General features: G+C 35.2%; 1 pseudogene; it reads left to right on the top strand.

The window, feature by feature from the left end:
• The first annotated feature begins 1478 nt into the window (after nt 1-1478).
• Nucleotides 1479-5320, top strand: part of LOC141498993 (S-formylglutathione hydrolase pseudogene) — a 33514-nt pseudogene continuing 29672 nt past the window's right edge.

The following is a 5320-nucleotide window of genomic DNA, read 5'->3' as shown; positions in this document are numbered from 1 at the left end:
ACCAATCCACAAGGGATAAGTGGGGAAAAAAGACAATGCCATTAAACTTCACTATATTATATTCACTATATTCACTAGATGTGTTTGGTTCTGCCCTCAATCATTTAATTTGCAATCCTAAATAACCTCATAAAATTGCCTCTTTTCTACTAGAGAATAATTTACATATAATTCAGAAGGTTCAAGGATTTCTGGGTTTTCTATTAATAATTTAAAATCTTTATTATTCTTAGATAACATTAAGAGACCATAGGGGTCTAAAGATCATGCCATAAGAGAATCAATTGAAAGAACTGTTACTATTTAGGATGAAAAAGAAAAAAATTTGAATGGGAAGAAGAGGAGGAGAAAGAGAGGGAATGGTTTTCTATTTAAGAGTAGAAAATACTTTTTTTAGATTTTTTTATTTTTTTATCTTACTTTATTTTTTAGATTAGATTGTTTAAAATCTCTAGCATAGACTTAATAAACCTTTAGAAATAAATTTTTTTCATGTGTCAAGTCACTCTTTCAATCCAATTATTAAATGCCTTCTATGTACCTACTTGATTAAGTAGGACCATCTCACTGATTATTTGATTCAATAGAGAAGATGAGACCTTGTTCATATCTAGCTTATAAATCTGATTCAATCAATCAAGAAGTTTAGGCTCTCTGTAATTAGTGAAGTAACAGCATGACATAGTTATATGATGGTGAAAGGATTCTGGTTCAAGCTTATGATGAACCAGACAGCTTATGATGAACCAGACAGCTTATGATGACTGTTCCAGCTCTGATAATCTTTGAAAATGTCTAATAATTTAAAAAAAATTTTAAGTGAGTTTTAGTGACTTTTAAGTGAGTTCATACAGGCCCTGTAGGGTTTTGTTCTCTACCTAATGCCATCATCTATGAATATTTTTAATTGGTCTTCTGTATTTGTCTATGGTATCAGAACAAATCCTGATCACAGAGAAAAGGTAAGCAGGGGACATGATAAAGGAGATCCACAAGAATCTTTCCTATCCATCCTTTCAGCAAAAAAAAATAACTACATTCTCAGGGGAAATATTTAAAAAATGAATTTGTAGTTATGTTTTATTTATTTTTTAAATCCTTGCTAGTCTTCCTCTTACTATTGTTACAAATTCAAACAAAGGTAAATCTATAACTAGATTTGAAGGGAAATAAAGTCTAGAAGTTGACTTTTCTCCTTCTGTTTAGGTTTTATATATAATTTTTCAGTAAAAGCCAAAGTTAATATACAAGACTATCATTTATCCTGACTGAAAATTATACTAGCATGGAAACCAAAGGTACCAGGATCAACTAAAAATTTGAAATGTCATGTATCAGTGACTATAATGTTAATTTGCATAGCCCTAGGCAAGAGTTGACTCATTTATATTGTTTCCCCATATATAATAAGATTATAGGACCCAGTGAAACCAACATCCTAGGACACACAGATCCTTGAATTATTTCTTCCAGTTGTCATGGCTTCTGATAGTGCAAGTTCGTGGCAAATTGGTGCTAATTTAGTAGCCATAAGAGTGCTTAGTAAGGCACAGGCAATATGGTAAGTGGATAGAAGGCCAGCCTTGGATGGAAAAAAAATTTGGGTTCAAGGCCTGATTTTAGCAAATGGCTGGGAGATTCTGAGCAAAGAGTGCTTTAGCTTTTCAGTGCCTCAGGCCTAGCTAGCACTTTCTTAGTCCAATGTGATCACAGGTCCAATCTTTAAGGAGATGAAGGTCAGAGAGAGGAAAGGAGAGAGGGATGGAGGGAAAGAGGGAGGGAAGAAGAGAAGGGGAGGAGGAAGGGAGGGAAGAAAGAAAAAGAAAGCCTGTGATGCAGAAAAATTTTAAAACTTTGTAATCTTAAAATGCATAGTTGCTTTTTATACCCAGAAAGAACTGCTGTTTGGAAATTTTCCAAGCAGGAGGGAAAAGAGAAAGTGAAAGAATACCTGGAGGATGTCAATAGTTAACCTCTGAAACCATAACTGTCTTGAGGTTCCTAACCCCATTTTAACTTTTACTCTGAACTAGACACCTGGCTAATGTCTCCTTTCTTCATAATTCTATTTGAGATTAGATTTATGCTCAAGGAAAATAGAACAAGTTTACCTGCAGCACATTGGGATGGAGAACAAGTCTGGGTGTAGGTGAAGAAAAGTCGACTGGCTTTTATGATTATTTCACCACAGATTATGTAGTGCTGACAGGATGCAAAGTACTGAGCAGAACACAGTGAAAGTCTGGTGTCACCGTATGTTCATGAGTTAAAATGATGAAATAAATAAGAGAAAAGAAAAAGCCATGAATAAAATTATGAGGAAGGGTTGCATTGGGTTGCTAGTTTTTTTGCTTGTTTATTTATTTTTGACAAATAGCAACATTATTTACTATTTAATGACTTACATTTTTAGTCCAATTATCCCAGTACCTCAACTACTTTCTGGTTGCAAATGAAACTATACTGACTATCTGGAACTTCTTTCAGTAGGTTTTGGATAATTCATCCCTGTTAAGTGGAATACTTATTGAAGATGTGACAAAATGGAGGATAACACAATGTCTTCTATGCTTAGATTTTATTTCCAAACTAAATAATGAAACTACACAGGACCAAAACTCAAACAGAAACAAGTCCTTGAGGCCTGTGGGCTGCAAGGTGGACAGCTTTCCTCTTCAGAACTTTTCCATGAACTCTGCCTTGAAGCCAGGGAAGGGCAATTCTTTCTCCAAGGGATGTCATGGGCAAAAAAAAGCAAAATAGATATAGTTTGGTATTATTATTATTATTATTATTATTATTATTATTATTATTATTATTATTATTATTATTATTATTATTTGCCTACCTTACTAGTGCCTACCATATTACAGGCACTGGGTTAAGTGCTTTACAAATATCTAATCTGATTAATGATTTGCCCAATGTCATACAGTGGTAAAGTTAGAAATAGAATGCAGATCCCTGACTTTTCTCAAATTTCAGTTCAAATATCTTTTCTAGTCTCCTTTAAGTGCTTTTCCTCTCTCCTAATTTTTTCCAAGAGAGTATAAAGAGGAATTAAGAATATGATTAAGTGGGGCAGCTAGGTGGCATAGTGGATAGGGCATTGACCCTAGAGTCAGGAGGACCTGAGTTCAAATCCAGCCTCATACACTTAATAATTACATAGCTATGTGACCTTGGGCAAGTCACTTAACCCTATTGCCTTGCAAAAACAGACAAAAAAAAGAATATGATTAAGTGTTTGAGAACAACAGAGAAAATGGAGGGAAGGAAACAAGCACCTATTAAGCACCTTCTTTTTGCCAGGATGCAAAGTACTGAGCAGAAGAGAGGGAAAATCTGGTGTTGCCCTATTAAGACATCTAATATGATACTGTAAAAGCCCTGGAATGGCATCTGTATGATGCAGTGGATAGAGTGCTGAGTCTGGAATCAGAAAGATTTGGGCTTAAATCCAGCCTAAGAAGCACACTAGCAAGTCATTTAACCTTGTTTACCTCAGTTTCTTCATATGTAAAAATGAACAGGAGCAAGGAAATGGCAAACCACTACAATCTTTGCCAAGAAAATCCCAAATAAAGTTATGAAGAATTGGACATATATATGAGATGACTGATCAACAGCATCGATCCTGGGAGGTAGATACTGTTGTTATCTTCATTTTACAGTTGAGAAAACTGAGATAGGCTGAGGTGACATGACTTGGGATACACAGCTACTAAGTGACTAAAGTTGAATTTGAACTCATGGCTTCCTAAAGCAAGGCCTAGTACTCCAACTACTGGGCCTCCTACCTGCCTAAGGGAGACCACTTTATTTTGCAGATTCACTTTGGATCATAGTATAGTAAATACCTGGAATTTATTTAGCCCTTAGAATTTTTGAAGTGCTTTCACATCTCATTCATTTCTCATGACAACTTTCTAAAATAGGTGAGAATGATTATCCTTTTATGCAGATAGGAAACAAAGACACCAGAAAGGTTGGATGATTTGTTCAAGGTCATACAGAAGAAGACATAGATGAAGAATACAGAACCATGACTTTTCTTAAGTCTCAGCTCAATTTTCTTTCCTGACCCTCTTCCCTCTGTAAGGTATATCCACTTTATTCTGTATATATGTTGATTGAACACAGTAGCCATATGCCTCTTGTCTCCCCCATTAGATCATGAGTTCCTTGAGGACAGGGACTGTTTTTGCCTTTCTTTATGTATCCTTAGTTTATACAATATCTGATACACAGAAGATGCTTATTAACTCGATCCTGCTAACTCATAATCTAGCAACCATTCCATCAGAAGGGGTCAAAGTTAATTTCAAGGCTAAAAATACTATTCATATAATACATAGTAGATTCTGCCATTGAATCCACTATAACAGATATTTTCCAGAGTTACCTATAGATTTTCAAATTAAAAGTAAGCTCAATTTTTACCTTATAATTTTCACCAAGTTATTTATAATGGGTGAATGAGTTGGTTGGAGTGGGAATAATAATTGAATGGGAAAAGTGCCAAGAAGTCATTCTCTATTACATCAGAATCAGTGAATGGGACCATCTTGCTAAAGTAGTGGCCATAATAATATATGGCTAGATACTTATTTTAAAACTCCTTGCCAGTTTCACTGTCCTATTCAACTATAAGAGTAATGATAATAATAATGATGATGATGATGATGATGATGATGATGATGACAATTAAATAACACTTTCAGGTTTGTAAAGGGTTTGACATTTAGTATCTCATTGACCTTCACAACAATGCTCTGAGATGGGAGCTATTACTTCCTCATTTTACAGATGAACAACTCAAAGGGCATAGAACTTATGACTTACTCAGGGTCATATAACTAGTAAACATCTGAAGTGATAAAGGGATGCCCTGAAGATTTCTATTAAAAACTTTGAAATTGATTGTGCAGCATGGGAGACACCTGCATGGGACCACCCAGTATGGTGTGCCCTCATCAGTGAGGATGCTTGCTATACTATATAAGCAAGGCAGAAATGAAGCAGCTCAAAGAAAACAAGAAATGTATAAGTTCAGAGTAAGAACCTCAGATGTTCAGATGGACTATTTATGCCTGATCTCTGGTAGAGCATTATGAGCTGATATTGATCTGATCATTCGACGTAACTTGTCTTGGACATGGTGATGCCATTTTGGCCTTTTTTATAACAAAGGAAAAGAACCAAGTATCTGAAGTAGTATTTAAACCCAAGTTTTCCTGAGTGCAAATAGCATGTCCACTTCATCAGCAGACCACAACCTTTTTGCTATAGATTAGACAACTTTATATCTCAAGTGGCA

Source organism: Macrotis lagotis, chromosome X (assembly GCF_037893015.1).
Source record: "Macrotis lagotis isolate mMagLag1 chromosome X, bilby.v1.9.chrom.fasta, whole genome shotgun sequence".
Lineage (NCBI taxonomy): Eukaryota > Metazoa > Chordata > Mammalia > Peramelemorphia > Peramelidae > Macrotis > Macrotis lagotis.
This window is presented reverse-complemented; position numbering and strand designations above follow the sequence as displayed.